Raw genomic sequence first — 19673 nt, forward strand, 5'->3', positions numbered from 1 at the left:
TGTTTCGTTATTTTAAATATGGCGTTTATTGCGTTTTGCATTCTACAAGTATATCAGCTTGAGAAGAAAACTCTTGCGGAATTTTTAATTTTGATTTCAAATGGTGTATTTTCAAAAGTTTACCTTTATTTAACATATCATTTTAAAGAGCGTTTTCCACTCTATCTAATCGTTTAAATAACGATCGTTTTAAAACAATTATATTTTCTTTTCAGAACATTGAATACAAGATGGAAAAAAATGCAAATCTGCACAATTTTTTATTTCAATTCAAGCTAGGCCAAAAAGCTCCTGAAACAACTCGCGATATAAACGAGGTGTTTAACACAGGCGTTACAGGACAATGACGATTAAAGTAATTCTGTGACAGCGATTAGAGTCTTGAAAACGATGAGCGTAAGGGTTAGCTATCGGATGTTGACAACGATCAATTAAGAGCCTTAGTCATAGTCAATCCATGCATAACTGTTCGAGAACTAGTTTCTGAATTAGACGTAACGTATACGACGATTTCCAACTATTTGAGAGAGATTGAAAAAAACAACAAAAAAGAAAAAGCGTGATAAATGGGTGTCTCGCGAATTGAACGATAACCAAAAGAAATGCCATCTTCCCTTCTTTTAGGCAACAAGAATGACCCGCTTCACGACCGGGTGTTACTTGTGATGAAGTGGGTTCTTTACTACAATCGGCAACTCCTAGCTAAGTGGCTAGACACCTACGAAGCTCCACGACACTTCCCGAAGCCAGAATTGCGCACAAAAAGGTCATGCTGCGACTTTTCTCATCCATTATAGTTTTTTTTTAATGCAGGCGGAACAATTACGGCAGAGAAGTATTGTCAACAAATGGAGGAAATGCATCAGAAACTTCGGCCACAACACCCAGTATTAGTCAACAGAAAGGCCCAATTCTCCTCCACGACAATGCCCGACCGCACGTTGCTAAACTGACCCTGCAGAAGTTGAACGAATTATGCTACGAAACTGACTCATCCGCCATACTCTCCATACCTCTCGCCTATTGACTACCACTTTATTAAGTATCTCAACAACTTTCTGCGTGAGAAATGCTTCCAAAACCTAAGCGATATAAAAAAATTCCTTTCGCGACTTTCACGCCACCAGAACGCAATATTTTTATGTTACTAACATAAATACACTTGTTTTGCGTTGGAAAAAAAGTATATTCATTCTGATGGTGCTTAATTTCGATCAACAAAGTTTAGTTTTAGCCGAGATATGTTCATATGAATCAAAAACTTAAAAATCGCAAGAACTTTCTTGTCAAACTGTATATTATATATATTGCAATAGAAAAATGCGAGCATGAAAAGTAATATGACTAAGTTTTAATATGGAAAAGTAAAGGACTAGTTGTAAAAACTGGAAAAGAAAAGGACAAGATATTCTAGTAAACAAGGCCGATAGCCATTAGTCGCGTTCTCTCGTGTAATAAATGAATGTGTGAATGTAGGATTGACATGAAATTCTTAAAGATAAACTAAAATGACTAAAAATGGGCTGAAATTACTTAAATAAATAAAAAGTAAATGACTTAGAATGACTTTAATGAACTTAAGGAAGAATTGAATGACCTTAAGAATGACTTGAATGCTTAAAAAATAACTGGAATCCTCCGAAAACAGCTTGAATGATCTGGAGAATGACTCGAATGGCTTTGAGACTGACTGGTTGTAAAGGGGTGATCATTTTACACCAAAAAATAATACATAAACGTGATCCCCCACTTTATATCACAATAAGTACAACATGTAGTAAGAACAGATACTACACCTTGATCGTGGCCAAAAGGCCAAGAAAAGGGTATTTATTTGCTCCCCTACCGAGCAAATTAGGCACAAGGCCGATTTTTAATGTGAGGAGTGAAGAGGAAATGGGGACCAGCTCTCCGGGGAGTAGGGGAGCTAGATAGTGACAATTGGTATGGAGGGTTGCACCTACATTGACCAAGGTCTTATATGTGGGGTTGCCCCCCCCCCATGTAGTCTTTGTTTGCAGTATCTGCCGGAATAAATACTACACTTTGATCCCGGCCCAAAGCCCAAGAAAAGCTTAAAAAGCTAAGAACAGTATATATTAACAACAGACCTTTGATCTTAACCAAAAAGGCTAAGCACAAAACTGTTACGGACAGACCGATAGACCGACCGACCGACCGACCGACCGAGTGACTTATAGAGTCGCTTGCACGCGACTTAAAATATATTAAATTTATAACTTAAAATATGGCCGCATTAAAAATTGATTATATCTATCTATCTATCTATATATATATCTATGAAAGTGAACGTGTGTGTGTGTGCGTGTGTGTGTAACTGTGTGTGTGCGTGTGTATGTGTGCATTTCCCTACGCAATAACTCTGTTAATTTTTAGTCTAAAGACTCGAAATTTGATATACAGGGTACTGAGATGTGGGAAAATCGATGTGATCGGGTTTTGGCCAGAAATTTGGCGATTAAGGGGTCAAAGTTCAATGATTTGACCTTTGAGAACTCTACTAAACTCCTCCGACAATTTTGGGTCTACGAACTTGAAAATTTAGATATAGATTCCTTGGACATGGATCTAACTTAATAACTTGAATTGAGCCCAAAACAATAAATGTTAAGGGGTCATAATAGGGGTCAAAGTTTTTAAAAAATTGACCTCTTCGGTCTCTTCCAAATTACTCAGACAATTTCTGGTCTAAATATTTGGAATTTTACATAAAGAGTATTCAGAGATAGGGCAAGCTTCTTAATCAGTTTGGTCGAAAATGTTTAGTTACCAATATATAAATGTATGTATGTATGTCTGTTTTCATGGTCTGCCTTAAACTTTCAATAGAGGTGGCGGATTTTACCAAGATCAGTATCGTATTAAAGTTCGACCTTTCATACAACAAATATCGAAAATTGGCTAAAAACATTAATATCTTCCCCTTCAACAAGGCACTTTTCTACGGGGGGGGGGGTCACTTTTTTCGCCTATATTTTTTAAGTTATCATCTCCTTTAGATTGTCTAGCTTAATTTTTTAAAAATGCTGCTACCGGTTTGGCGGTGGTTGTAACAGCATAAACGTTAGGTTTTACCCCGTTCTTTTCCTCCTTTGCGGTACGGGTTCGACCCTGCCTTCCTACTACCACTTTTTTTTTTAATGCTAAACATACACATGCAAACACCCGGGCAACGCCGGCTGAAATTCTAGTATATCTATAATAGTGAACGTGTCTGTGTGTGTGTGTGTCTGTCTGTGTGACTGTGTGTCTGTGCATCTGTCCGTGTGTGTACATTTCCTTACGCAATAATTCTGTCAATTTTAAGTCTACAGACTCGAAATTTGATAGACAGGCTACTGAGATTTGGGAAAATCGATGTGATCGGTTTTCGCCCAAATATTTGGCTGTAAAGGGGGCAAAGTTCAACGATTTTACCTTTGAGAACTCTACCAAATTCCTCCAACAATTTTCGGTCTAAACACTTAAAATTTGAGATATAGGTTCCTTTGACATGGATCTAACTTAAAAACTTGATTTGATCCCAAAACAATAAAGTTTAAGGGGTCATAATAGGGGTCAAAGTCTTAAAAAATTAACCCTTTTTTTTTAGTTTTTGCTCAGCATACACCTCCAAGCACCCGGGCAACTCCAGGCTGAAATGCTAGTCTATATATATATAAAAGTAAAAGTGTCTGTCTGTGTGTGTACATTTCCCTACGCAATAACTTTTTTTTAGTCTACTGACTCGAAATTTGATATACAGTGTACTGAGATTTGGGGAAAATCTTTGTGATCGGCTCGCGGCCAGAAATTTAGCTGTTAAGGGGTCAAAGTTCAACGATTGACATTTGAGAACTCTACCAAACTGCTCCGACAATTGTCGGTCTAAACACTTAAAATTTTAGATATAGGTTCCTTGGACATGGATCTAACTTAATAACTGAATCTGAGCCCAAAAAATAAATTTTAAGGGGGTATAATAGGGGTTATCTAGATCTACAGCAGATGTGCTTACAGTTATATCTCATAGGATTAGCAAATCTCTCGACGGAGGTAACCTTTCTTGAGCAATTGCTCTTGACATATCTAAGGCCTTTGATAGGGTATGGTATACAGGTTTACTTCACAAGATCTCTAGCTATGGTATAGCGAGTTTGTCTCTGATGCATCCTTATTTTCATGGAAAGTGTTCGACTGAGCTTCAGTCTATGGTCCCCCCTCGCCTAACTTTCACAAGAAACACTTGTCTAGCTGAAAACACTATCAATAATCCCCTTCACTCTTTATCTGTGCCTAAACCTAAACGTAGATTCCATGAACAAAGCTTCTTTCTTAGAACTGCACGCCTGTGGAATTGTCTTCCGTTTTCCTGCTTTCCGGCTGACTACAATATGGTTGTGTTCAAGTCTAACATAGATAATTCTTGATGAGCCGTTCCATATAACTTATCAAATTTACCGAATACTGTACACTCTTTAACCCTTATCCTTGAGTGGCCTCTTGGCCTTGATAATGTGGCGAAGCCTGTGTAAAAAAAAAAGAAAAATAAAGCACTTTGAACCATGGCTGAAGAAGCAAATGTTGACATTCAGAATAATCATTATATTTATGCAGGATAATGCTCCCTCCCATGCATCAAACAAAAGCAAAGAGTATTTGCACCAACTGGGGTTCTCTGGGCTACGGAAGATGGAGTGGCCTGCGGATTCACCAGATGTGAACCCAATTGAGAACCTTTGGAGTATCATGAAACGATGCCTCTATGCAAGTGGACGCCAATTCAAAAGCAAAGATGAGTTGAAGGATGCTCTCGAAGAGGTATCGCGAGGAATAACTGTTGACGAAATCACAAATTTGACTAATTCTGTGGACCAACGTCTTTTACAAGTCATTCATAAAAAAGGATCGCATATCCCCTACTAATTATGTCAAGGTGGAAATTGCTATGGAGTTATTGTATTCTAAGCATTTTTCCTAGTTGTTTTAATGCTCGAAAATTATTTCAATAAACAAGTTATGGGTATATTGTGTTTTTTCTCAACCTAGTTAATAACTTGACGCACTGACATCAACATATATTCCTATCTTCCGCCATAGTTTCGCTAATACTGGTTTAAACACTTTTATTTTCTGATTGGAGTAGCTGAATAGTATTGTAAACACTTTCTCAAAGTTTCATTGACTTTTATTCACTCGTTCCTTAATTATTTAAAACAATGTAAACTCGTTAATAATTTGATACTCATAATCATATATTTGATTTAAATTATATATATATATATATATACTTGAAATGATATATTTGACTTAAGATTGGTAAAAACGAACACATTATTATCATTTATGGTTTTGCATCCGTTTTACATGCTGACGTATATCTGACGGCTCTTCGGAATTAACTTCCAAATTAACCCATATTCCGATATGGTTTTTCCTGAAATCCATTCGATTTTCTTTGGAAGTCATTTTCTTAGTTCCGGGAAGAGTTTTTATAGGTTGCTTTTATAGCTTGTTTTTATAGGTTTGTTTTTATAGGTTGGTTTTTATAGGTTGGTTTTTATAGGCCGGTTTTATAGTTTATATGTCCTTCTTGACACCAACTCAGTGCTTTAATCAGAACACCATCTCTAGTTGATTGCCTACCAAGATTAAAAAGCACTTCCCTTGCCCTAGCAACCAATATCTTTATGTTCATAACGTTAATCAAAGTACAAATCTTTAAAAGAAATACACGCGCTTATCTTAGTAAACAAGAGAGAAACTTTTAGTGTTTCCTTTTAAAAAAATCTATTAGAAATCTCGGGTCTATATAATATGACGGTTTTTTTTTTACATAGGCATCACCACTTATCAAGGCCAAGAGGCCACTCGAGGATAAGGGTTAAAGAGTGTACAGTAGAAATTGGACAATATAGTAACCGTTAGTAATGGAGATTCGGTAAATTTGTTAACTTATATGGAACGGATCATCAAAAACTTGTTTACATTAGACTTGAACACAACCATATTGTAGTCAGCCGGAAAGCAGTAAAACGGAAGACAATTCCATAGGCGTGCAGTTCTAAGAAAGAAGCTTTTCTCATGGAACCTACGTTTAGGTTTAGGCACAGATAAAGAGTGGGGGAAATTATTGATAGTGTTTTCTGCTAGACGGGTGTTTCTTGTGAAATTTAGGCGAGGGGGGATCACAGAATTGAGCTCATCCGAGCACTTGCCATGAAAATAACGATAAAGCAGAGACAAACTCGCAACATCTCTTCTGTGAAAAAGAGGTTGCAGGGAAGAGAAAAGGACATCCCCTACAAGGCTACGAAGTCTATTTTGAACTCTATCAAGGCAGGATAAGTCCTTTCTAGCAGCTCCTCCCCAGATGTGACAAGAGTACTCCATCCTTGGACGTACCTGGCTCTTATATAGATAAAGAATTGAATCATCAGTGAGATATTTACTGGATCAATAGAAGGACCCCACCATTTTTCCAGCGGCCTTGGCAACGGATTTAATGTATGTGTTCCATTTAAGATTAGGAGTTAAGCTCAAGCCAAGAAGCTTGTCAAAACACGAGGCCTCCCCAAGACGAGAGCCATTCATTTCAATTGATGCCAGATGGGGATCAGAGTGTTGATGATGTAAAGATAAAAGCTTGGTTTTATATGCATTAAAAGTAACAAGCCACCTCTTTCCCCATTGTACTACTTGTTCAAGATCAGAGGAGAGAGAATCGGAGAGAACTTGCTCGTTTACTGTCTTAGATGTGCTACCATAGATAGTAAAATAAAATCAGATCAAAAACGTAACCAGATTTACTCAGCTTAAATATAAGGTGCCTTCAATAAGTTTCCAGAGTTTTTCGTACGGGCACTTTTGTTGTTAGTACACACATGACACTCTAGCCCGCTTCGAAGTAATCACCCCCGGCTGCAATACACTTGTAACATTTTGACAACTTCTAGAAAGGCCCACGTATCAATGACTTTCGTCACAGCCTCTTTCATCTCTTCAATAGTCTCATAATGAAAGCCTCTAAGGTTTTCGTTAAGCATAGGGAATTACCCTAAAGCCACAGAGAACAAGGTCTGAACTATAAGGAGGCTGAGGAACTGTCTTGATGCTCATCTTGTGATAAGGATGAAATATTGGAATGGTGTATTGTCCCGGAGAAAATGACACTGACCCGATTTGAAGAGTGCTGGCCTCTTCCTACACAATCTCTTCCTGAACTCCCTATAAAACTTCAACATAGTATTCCTTGTTGACTGTCTGTCCAGTGGAAACCCAGCGCATGTAGATCATGCCCGTGTTGCCTAAAAATGCGACATCATATATTTTCAGGCGTATTTGCTCTGTCTGGCCTTCTTGGGCCTGGGAGAGCCAGCATGCTTCCACTGGGAACTCTGTCACTTAGTCTAAGGGTCATAGCAGTAGAACCAGCTTTCATCGCAGGGCACCAGAGCATCGAGAACTGCTGGATCTTAATTGATCAGCTCGGCCATCTCCCTGCTGTCATGGCAACGTCTTTCTTTCTGATCTTCTTTGAGCACCGTTGGGGGACAAACTTTGCGTAAATCTTCCGCATCTTCAGTTCTTCGCGAATAATTATGTGGACAGTTCCCACACTGACATCAAACTGTGAATGTATTGTCAATATCGACACCCGACGATCCCTTATCAATGCAATTCTTTATTTGGTCAATAAACTCTGCTGTTCTGACTTCCTTACTTCTTCTACACTTCTCATAATCCCTCAAAGACATGCTGCCTTCCTTGAATCTCTTATGCTACTAAAAAACTGATGTTCGATTCATGCAAGGTGTTCTCAAATCAGCTTAAACTATTCCAGACGTTTCAGTGACATCTTTTTCCAAGTTTAACTCAGAATTTTCATGCATATCGTTCTTCTAAAGTGTCTCGTGTCCAGATTGCATTTTTGAAATTCACCAGCTGTGAGAAACTGACTTTAGTAGGGTGTATTCCAATTCCTGCTGTAGCTGTTAATTTAAACATGAAGTCATAAAAATTGCTCAGTCATCTCATAGGATGTATAGCAATAACATACTGAATTTTAAAGAGTCTCCAACAATTTTAAATACCTATACAAAAAAGTCGCAAGTTACATCGGCCGAAACGTTGTGCTAATAAACACTTGAGATATGAACAGTTGTTCGAATAATTCAAATAAACTAAATTGTCAATCCTCATCTAAAACATTGGGAGGTAACGTTCGTCTCGTGGTTAACGACACAAACTGACAACCTGGGTGTTTCAAGTTCGAATCCAGTTCGTTCTACAAAAAAAAAAAAGAAAAAAAAACACTTTCACTTGGGATTTTGGCAACCTTATCGTGGTCCCTCCAGCAAGTACCCAATGTTTTTCTATAAAAACACTTTGACTAGAAAAATACCAGGAAAACCAATGCAACAATAAAATCTTCGGATGATGATGCTGCTGCTTCTGCTGATGGTGATCTCAAAATATCAGAAACATAAGATTATGAGTATTAAAAATCTTAAATGGTTTCCATAAACTATTCTCTCGCCAAAACAAGAACCGAATAATTACGAAAATGAAGTCCAGTAATTTCTATTTACGAAGCAGCGTTCCCCACATTATATGACCCGAACCACTCCATTAAGAACACTTCTAAATAGTTCATCTTATCTTGGCTAATGTACAGGTGCTATTGTTATTTTAGGCTAACTACTTTTTAACTAATTGCAATCCAACGTATCAGAAAATAAGGACAAAAAAAAAAAAAAAAAAAAAAAGAAGCTTAATCATATTTAATGAAACAAACAGGTCGGTGCTTGATTCGTTGTGAAAACAATATATACCAAAAAGGTTTTCGCCTCTCTGTGATAATTTATTACAGGCAGATTCCGACCACGCAGTGAACACAGTCTGGCGGCGATATTATACCTTCTCAATTGACACTTGTCTTACTAATACGTAAGGCTATGACAACAGAATATTCTTATCATTGTTTTGACTCTCGGGTATATATTCGACACAGTTATACACAGTTTATAAGCTGAGAACCACATTATTCTACATAAAAGCATATAAGATATCAATGGATACACAGTCGAGAGTGAAAACAATGAAAAGAATATGCTGTTGTCCTAGCTTTACAAATGAGTACCGCTTATTGTTCTCGTGGACACACCTTACAAATAATAATGGACTCTTTCACTTATTATAAAGACCAGGAGAATATGTTTCCTCGCATTAATACACGGGTTATGCGCAAGGCATGCACAGTTGGCAGTCGGACTGATGTATAACCCATGCTTTTCTGTTTAATATATTTTGTTCCACTAAATAAGTTGTGTTGTTCTTCCGGAGCCTTACGTAACCACAACAGTTATCCAGGCACGGGGCCCACTCAAGGATAAGGATTAATATAAATGTAAATTAGAGAGAAACAATACCATGAGAGGATTGATAAGGATGGGTCGAATAGATAGAATCTGATTATGTAAGAGTAGGGCTGAAAAATATCTGCTGAAAACAACATTGTTGTAGTCAGCAGGGAAACAGTGACGTGGTATTGTATTCCACAGATAAGGAATTCTAGGAAAAAATATTCTGCTCATTTGCTTTTACTGGGGTGTCATGACTTGTAAAAGTCCAAAAGTAACTCGAGGATTAGTGTCAGATGGACAATGAGACAAAACCGTGATGATTGATAATGAGGGCGGCGATCCGACAGAATTTGATTATTTAAAAAGGGTGGCTCGACAAGAATTTGTTTATATTGGACTTGAAAACAACCATGTTATAGCTAGGCGGGAAACAGCCCCAAGGTACTGAGTTCCACAGATGAATATTTATGAGAAAAAAAAAACTTTGCTCATGGAAGGTTCATTTAATTTTAGGTAGAGAAATAGAAAGAGAGACAAGAGAGAGAGAGAGAGATAAAGAGAGAAAGTGAGGGAGAGAGAGAGAGAGAGAGAGAGAGAAAGAGAGGAAACTATTGACAGTGGGTGTTGCTAGACAAGGTTTTGTTATAAAAAAATAATTTTCTATTCGTAGACCAAGAACGCCGGCTCACAACAGTGCATGACGTCTTTATAAAACATATAACATAGAAGAAATAATCTTCTACGCCGCGCTGGTTTAACGGCGCATAATAGCTTAACTTCAACGTATACGACTATCAAGTGAATGTTATTTCTTATAAAAATTCTCCTCATCAATTTTCCGTAATTTATGGCGTTGCTATCTATTTTTGTCAGATTCGTGATTACATCAGAAAATTTTCCTGATAATTAATTTTAAAATGACAGACTTCACCTCTGTTTTTCTGTCAATAAGTATCGATTTTTTTTTTCAACAACAGCGTTACCAATACTGATCTTTATCGTTTACTGATCTTAATTAACAGCTTTTATCGACATCTTTTAAGTTTTATTTTAAGAATGGCAAATCACGCCAAGTGCACGTTGTTATATATTGGAAGCCTACTAGGTAGAGATTATGTCAACTAGTACGAATTTCGAAAGCGTTTCTCTCCGTAGTCAAAGAACGCCGTAACCTCCTAGGGGACGTCCTTTTCTCTTCTCTGCAACCTCTTTCTCACAGAAGAGATGTTGCGAGTTTGTCTCTGCTTTATCGTTATTTTCATGGCAAGTACTCGGCTGAGCTCCAATCTATGCCCCCTCTCGCCAAACTTTCTCAAGAAACACCAATCTAGCAGAAAACACTATCACTAATTTCACCCACTCTTTATCTGTGCCTAAACCTAAACGTAGATTCCATGAGCAAAGCTTCTTTCTTAGAACTGCACGCCTATGGAATTGTCTTCCGTTTTCCTGCCTTCCAGCTGACTACAATATGTTGTCTTCAAGTCTAACGTAAACAAGTTTTTGATGATCCGTTCCATATAAGTAAATAAATTTACTAAATTTCAATTACTAACGATTATTATATTGTACAATTTCTACTGTACACTCTTTAACCCTTATCCTCGAGTGGCCTCTTGGCCTTGATAAGTGGTGATTCTTATGTAAAAAAAATAACATGCCGGTAAACGGAGATGGACCCACTGCACCTAACGAGTGATGCGATAGATATAAAATGTTAGCTCCCTAGACAAAACACGCTATTGTTAGATGGAAATCGCTTCAAGTGTTTGATGCAGAGTTTTGAGACAGTTGGAATCGTGGAAGTTAGCAGACTAGATCTGCCCGACATAATAAGGATCAAAGTGAATATTTCCGTGAGATTGCCTCTTCGTAGACTATTTTTAAGATCTGTAGGAAAATGAAGTAAGAAAGATCAAAATTTACCCTCTCTTTTATAAAGAATTAACTTTTTGTCTCTCCCTTCGTGGACGAACTTCTCTCCGCAATAAAACCTTTAAAACCACAACAAAATATTCATTGTTCCCAGCTTGAGTTTTATTCGTCTTGAGTTAACCAAAAAATCATAATAACTGGGAGTAACGGCATACACATATGGAAAGCGAAGCTAAAAAGAATGAACATTACACGTATATATATATATAAAAATTATTAATTGGTTGTGCTTATTGATCGCTCACTAGCGATAACAAACGGGTGAACAAGTACGCATGTGTGCGAAAAGACTATGTATTGCATTCGTTTAACTTTTGTTTGCGTTATTGAAATATTATAACATGGTCAATGCGTATAAATACTAACGTTCAAAAGTGTGTCGTATGGTCGGACGGTATATAAACGGAGTCTATATAACTGATTTCTCTTCAAGTTGCGATATATCGTACTTTTGGGTAATTGCGCCAAATTCGGGAGTAATTGCGCCAACTAAAAAAAGTGCTCTTTTATATGCGTGGTTGCCGAAAGAGCTCTTTTAGTTAGTTGGTAACACGGACTTGGCGTAATTACCCTAAGTGCGGTATACAGTGTGTGACATCTAGTGATTAAAATGTTCTCTTACCCGTTGTATGTATACGCAGCTGTTTCACATATAATAAAACAATTCATTTACATCAGTCGGTGTAGCGCACAGGCTAATAACATACCTCTCGTTGTTGTGTTTTCGTCTTTTCTCACTATTCAAGTTCATCTCCTTACGAAAGAAACATTAGGTTATATATTCGATATAACCTTCTTCTTGATTTCCTATCGGAGCTGCAAGACGTTGTAATCTTCTATATTATGCGTTTCTTCCAGCTTCCAAAACGCGGAGACGATATCTTTTGTGTTAAGCTGTCCGATTTTTTCCCGCCTGACTCCAAACTTTAAAGTAAACTGCGCGTCTCTCAAAATCTATCTCATTACGTCATTAACTCACGCAACATTAAGATCACCTGATGCCGTCACTAAAACCATCTTCATTAGTCATATTCTAACATTCTTTTGTGTTTCTTTTAACATTCATACGTTAATATTCCTGATAAATATTTCTACCATGATATTTTTATCCTAAAAATATCTTTCATCTCCATACATATTTTCTAGACATCAAAAACGATCATAATAGAAATCGTTCAGATTAGTTAGTGCTCTATATAACATAATAGCAATCGTTCAGATTAGTTAGTGCTCTATATAACATAATATCAATCGTTCAGATTACTTAGTGCTCTATATAACATAATAGCAATCGCTCAGATTACTTAGTGCTCTATATAACATAATAGCAATCGCTCAGATTACTTAGTGCTCTATATAACAAGCGTACTTGTTCTTTAGCACAGTGAGGTCGTACGCGCTAGGCAGAAACGGGCTGTTTTGTTTGGTAGTGACGCAGTATGTCATGACTCTTTCCGCCACTCGAACCAGTTTCTGGATTACCACGTACGCAAGGTGGTCAAATACACATGTCTTGGAAAACAATTGCACATTATCGATCCATCAACTATTATGTAATTTACATTTATTTCTAGAAATTCCTATTTATTCGAAAACTGCGTTGCTTGATTTGCAGAGATCAAAGTGGTCGACCAGCAGGTGTTTTCTCGGCGGCGGCGGCGGCGGCACGACGTTTTGCACATCAAAGTATTTCAAATTATTCCGAGTAAAAGTCACGATTCGACGGATTTTATTGATCAAAATATTGCAAGAAAAATAAATGTTTTTCACGAAGATCTTCGTATAAATGTCACGAACATTTTTCAGATTTTCGAGTCAATATTTCCAGATATTTTTTTTTTTTTGCATGTTTAAAGCTCGGTCGTTAATATTGATAATTTAGTTAATTTCAGAAAGGCGACGATGGATGATTTATAAATGCATCCCCGCAAACAGTGCGTTTATCGCTGCTAATTATTTTTAAACAAAACCGGGTCTAAGATCTAGTGGACAATCTCTCAAAACATTATTAGCTTGTAACAGCCGCTACAAACAGGCAGAAACTACTTCTTATGACCTCGAGATTTGAAATACATTTTCTCCTGGCTTGTCCAATCGCAAGCTAGCTCTCAATCACGTGACCGAGCATATAAAAGGCAAAATCATGAACCTTTAAAGTTCTTTCATCCTGACCCTGCCTGAGAGCAGACTTCGCCTGCGGCCCCAGGCAGGACGTGAGTACAACGAGTTAGATATTACGACTCATACTCACGCACGCCAACACATTAGTACACTGAAAGACGTTGTCCTTTCTTTCTCTTTTGCCCCGGCGACTACTAGCTATAAACACGTGCGCGCACCAACACTGAACTATTCTGATCTTCAACCAGCCAGCATGACATTAATTCTATCTTTAAACACATTGAAAACTTTTCTCTCTCTTTCAATGAATTCTATTACTGATACGTTTCTCTCTTCTACTAAAGCTACTAACGAAAATCACAAATAAAGTTTGTTTATTAAACATTAAAATGAAACTTCTTTTCGTTGTCTTCATTATTAACGAAACACTCCCGTCTTTGTAACTCGCTACAATCACAGGCAGGAGCTAATTCTCACGACTCGAGATTTGAAATTCATTATCTCTCTGGCTTGTCCAATCACAAGCCAGCTCTCAATCACGTGACAGAGTATATAAAAGGCGAAATCTGAAACTCTCAACCCTCTTTCATCCTGACACTGCCTGGGAGCAGACTTCGCTTGGGGCTTCGGCCCCAGGCAGAACGCGAGTACAACAAGCTAGCTATGGCTCTCTTTAAGCTCACATATATTTCCACGTGCTCTACCCACACAAACTTTATTTATCATCCTACAGGACTGCTCTCGTCGATACAATTCATACACACACACGACAACACGCACACATACTGACTACCTTGCCCCTTTTTTCTCCTGTAACCGGCTTCCTCCGTCTCGACGACTACTAGCCGTAAACACGTGTAAACGGAACTGAACTATTCTCTCCTTCAACCAGCCGGCATGATATTAATTGTATCCTCACACAAGAACACTTCAACCTACTAACCTGTTTCTCTCGTGTACACTCTACTAACGCCACTAACGATAAAGTTTGTTTATTAAATGTTAGAATGAGACTTCCTTTCGTTTTCTTCATTATTAACTAAACATTCATTCGTAGAGATTTATGCAGACAACAAAGCATCTACGGCAACACTTCAAAGGCAAACAGCGACCAAAATCTTTCTTATTCTCTCTCTCTTCCTCTCTCTCTCTCTCTCTCTCTCTCTTCTGACCTTGAAAACATGGTACAATGGGGAAAAAGATGGTTGACCATCTTTAATGCATCCAAAACACAAACTTCAAAATTTAGTTGGCGAAACCCTATACCCCTATCTGCTGCCTCTTTCTCATAGAACAGCTCTTACGAGTCTATCTCGGCTCTATTTTAATGCCAGGTGCACTATTGAGCTTTAATCTAGAGCCCCTCTCTGTACAACAACTACGACCAACACTAGTCTACAATTTTCGTTACGCTCTTTTTGTGCCTAAATCCAAACATAAAGTCCACAAGCAAGGTTTATTTCTTAGAACTGCCCGCCTGCGACATACAGGCTGCTTCTTAGATAATTATTATATAGTCGTTTTCAATTCCAACTTAAAGAAGTCTTTATTAAACTGGCCTCCTATATAACCGTTTTCTTTCCATGTTCCACCATTACTGATCATCACGGTGTTATCCCATCTGGAATTCATTAAACCTTATCCTCGAGTGGCCTTCATAAGAGGTGACTTCCTACAAAAAAATTGTCAGATCAACCGATAGATAGAGCCTCTTAGAAAAATGATTACATCAACATCAGATGCGTCCTTTTAATCTGCATGTATTTTTCTAGCCTTTGTATCGCATCGTTCCTATATTTACGAGTTCTCTTTGAACTGTTTTTTTTTTATTTTCTTACAAAATAAACACATTTATTTGAATAAAAATTACCTGTGAAAATCAATAAAAGTTTATAAAAATATTTGTTTATTTTTTTAAAAATCAATTTACAAATATTCTTATTTATTATTAAGGCTATGACAAAAGAAAATTCATTTCATTATTTTGACTCGCGAGTATATATCAGTTAATATCTTATATGTTTAAGAGTGATGCGATTTTCGATCGATACAATATGTGAACCATTAATTATAAAAAAGGTATAATATATATATATATATATATATATATATATATATATATATATATATATATATATATATACTAGCAAAAGTACCCGTCGTTAACTGGGTTCAAAAACAGCCTATAGAAAATGGACTCTGATTTATGAAAGTATGATAGGTTATGAAAAGGGAGGGTCCATACTTTGTGGATCAGGCGCGTACGCAGACCCCACAATTTTAATGAATCATCATTATGCCAGATGAAACATACCCATTCCTGTGTCTCGATACATCTTCTACCATTATATGTAATCAGTTTTATATAATAGTGAACCATATAGGAGCGAGTTTGTTTACGAACAGGCGATTTGAGCACTATAAAAGTGGTGGCAGGTATCTATTTAAATAGACATTCCGACGAGTTATTTACGGGCGTCGATTGCATGGTCGAGTTGGAGAACTGCCGACTGTCAACACGACGGTTCTAGGTTCAATCCTTGGTTTGGGAGAAATGCTAGTCTAGCGGCACTAAGGAGTTGTGATACAACGAAACAGGGCTCTATGTCGATGACTACAAATAGATAGATATAGATAGATAGATAGATTGATCGATAGATATATGTGGACATAGATATTATGACAGAAAAACTATGACTTCTGCGACATTCTAGCCCTTCATCCATATCTATATCTCTTTAATATAAAATCAAAGTTCACTCATTCATGAACGATATATGACGTCACCCTACATTGAATTTGTAAAATCGCTGCTAATTGTATAACCGTTTCTAATCGACAATTTTTTTTCTATCTCATTATGATTTTTAAATAATGCTTATTTAAGTATATGCGTTCATTTCAGTCCTCAGTAGATAATGACATAATCGGGTTAGCGTTGCCCAACACGTAATAACTTCAACCCCTTGAAAAGAACAATGGATGCTAAAAATTCCCCGAAGTGAGTTCGAATACAATAATAATAATTGTCAACGCTTAATCGCGATTATCCTCGTTTAAGCGGTTTTATTAAAAAAAAAAAAAAATAAAAAAATGAATTTTATAATTTGATATTAAGTAAAAATAATATCTTCCTATACAAATTCCTGAACATTTCACGGGAAATAAAAAAGAAATCGGTTTTCGTTTTATTAATTTAACTAATGAGAACCCCTAAGCATTTCCATGGGGCTCTCTACATCAATCTGTGTAATTTACTGTAACTAATTATATGATCTTTTAAATGATAACACTTCATTCAATCGCAGACAACGTCGGGTTTCGAGCTTGTTATATATATATATATCTATCTATCTATATATATATATATATATATATATATATATATATATATATATATATATATATATATGTATGTATATATATATATATGCATGTGGCTTCATATATATATATATATATATATATACATATATATATATTTAGTGGAGATGGTAATTAATAAAAATTGAAGAAAGTGCTCAATACTGTTGTAGGGCAAATATGCGTTTTATTTTTTATTACCGTATCTTTCTGTTAAGTTACATTATTGTTTCGGCTACACGGCCGTTTTTTTGGCCGTCTGTAGCGTCCTCAGACTTTTACAGAAATTTCTGTAAAAGTCTGAGGATGCTACAGTTGGCCAAAAAAAAAAAAAACGGCCGTGTAGCCGAAACAATTATGTAACTTAACAGAAAGATACGGTAATAAAAAATAAAACGTATATATATATATATATATATATATATATATATATATATATATATATATATATATATATATATATATATATATATGGCGATTAAGCTACACTGAATATTTCGCGTTTCATCCACTCTAGGACTCTTCAGTTTATTTTATAACTTACTAACTAACTCTACCTACGTATTGAGCACTTTTAAAGTAAATACTTAAAGTTTATGCATAAATTTATACTTTCGTATATCAATTTTATGTGAGTAAATGAGGTAGTTATGTTATATATATATATGTGGTTTCATATATAAGTTTTTTTTTGTTTTTTTTTTTTACACAGTGATCACCACTTATCAAGGCCCGGAATCCACTCAGGGATAAGGGTTATTGCAAGTACATTACGTTAGTGTGGAGATTTGATGAAGTGTTTACTTAAGGGGGCGGTTCATTAGGAATTTGTTAACGTTGGACTTGAAGACATCCAAGTTGTAGTCCGGCGGGAAGCAGGCAGACGGAACAGAGTTCCACAGGCGTGCAGTTCTAAGAAAGAAGCTTTGTTCATGGAATCCGCGTTTTGATTTAGGCACAGATATAGAGTGGGGAAAATTTTTCACAGTGGATTTAGCTAGACGGGTGTTTTTCGTGAAAGATTGGCGAGGGGGGATCAGAGATTGGAGCTCAGACGAGCACCTGTCATGGAAATAACGATAAAACAAGGATAGGCTCGCAACTTCTCTTCTGTGGGAGAGAGGTTGCAGGGTAGAGAAAAGGGCATCCCCCACTAAGCCACGAAGTCTATTTTGTACTATCTCAAGGCAGGATAGGCTATTTTTAGAAGCTTCTGCCAAGATATGGCAACAGTATTCCATCCTTGAACGTACTTGGCTTTTATAAAGATAGAGAATTGCATCAGTAGTGAGATATCTTCTGGAGCGGTAGAAGGATCCCACCATTTTTCCAGCGACCTTGGCAACAGACTTGATGTACGTGTTCCATTTCAAATCAGGAGTAAAGGTCAAACCCAGAAGCTTGTCAAAACACGGGGCCTCAACCAGACGAGAGCCATCCATCACAATTGATGCCAGCTGGGGATCAGAGCGTTGATGATGTAAGGATAGGAGTATAACAAAAACATTTAGTTTATTAACAGTTTGTCTAAAACAAATAGTCTAAAAAAAAAATGGTGAAAAGAAATGCAATACATAAAGTGTATATTTGTTTTCATTACAATAAGAAAGTACATGTATCTAAAGTTTGTATCTAATTTGGTTCATTAAAAGATCATTAAGAGATATTTGCATCTCAGGTCCATTATTCGGGCAGAGAGAGAGAGAAAGAGAGATGGAAAGAGAGAGAGAGAGAGAGAGAGAGAGAGAGAAAGAAAGAGAAATCGAGAGAGAGAGCGATATAGTAATAATTATGTCTGTCTGTTTAAAAACTGGGTTCTTATCGCTATGCACTGTATATTAAAATCAATGAGTCGGTCACTTAGCCCACGTGCGTTGATCATGATGTTAAAATCATTTGATGACTCTCCGCCTACTTGAATGACACTTACACTTCATAAATGTTGATTTCAACTAAATTCTCGCCGCGTTTCACGTTCCTTGTAAACTGAGTCAGAGTTCAAATCCCACGATCGCCGGTAATCGTAACTCCCTACACTGATGATTCCCAAAATGATGAAACACTAGTGTTTGTAGGTATTAAAAATAATTATAGTAATATAGTAAAAGAATTATCGTAATAATTATATATATATGTAAATTTTTATATATATATATAAATTTACACACACACACACAAACACACACACACACACACACACACACATATATATATATATATATATATATATAGAGAGAGAGAGAGAGAGAGAGATACAGTGAGACAGACAGACAGACAAACAGAGAGAGACAGATATAGAGAAAGAGAGAGAGGTATACTCTTGTCTTTTTCTAAGAATGAATATATATATATATATATATGTATATATATTTTTAGAACAACAGTCTGAAGAGCAGAGTATATGTTAATGTATTATTAAATTCATTAATACAATTAAAATAAAAGAAAACAGTGCTCTTTGTTATATATATATATATATATATATAGAGAGAGAGAGAGATAGCGAGAGAGCGAGAGAGAGAGGGAGAGACAGACAGACAGATAGACAAACAGACAGACAGAGACACAGATATAGATAAAGAGAGAGAGAGAGAGAGAGAGAGAGAGAGAGAGAGAGAGAGAGAGAGAGAGAGGTATACTATTGTTTAATTCTAAGAGCTCACATTTTAAAATGCTTATCACATTCCGTTTCTAAAATCATCATCCTCATCGTATTTGGTTAAACATCCTTTTTACATGCGAACATGTGTGGAGCATGTTTAATAAATTGATTTCAAAACTAACCTATCTCTGTCCAGGTCTTCATTTATCCCTACTTTTTTTTAAGTTCATTTTCATCCCTTTCCCCATGTTCTCCATGCCCTTCCTCTATAAACTGAACCTGTTACC

General features: G+C 36.6%; 1 pseudogene; it reads right to left on the reverse strand.

Annotated features, from left to right (window-relative positions):
• Positions 1-1699: 1699 nt before the first annotated feature.
• On the reverse strand, positions 1700-1828 carry LOC145249833 (U2 spliceosomal RNA; annotated as a pseudogene).
• Between the last annotated feature and the right edge of the window lie 17845 nt (positions 1829-19673).

This window comes from Euprymna scolopes, chromosome 28 (assembly GCF_053919585.1).
Source record: "Euprymna scolopes isolate OS-2025 chromosome 28, ASM5391958v1, whole genome shotgun sequence".
Taxonomy (NCBI): Eukaryota; Metazoa; Mollusca; class Cephalopoda; order Sepiida; family Sepiolidae; genus Euprymna; species Euprymna scolopes.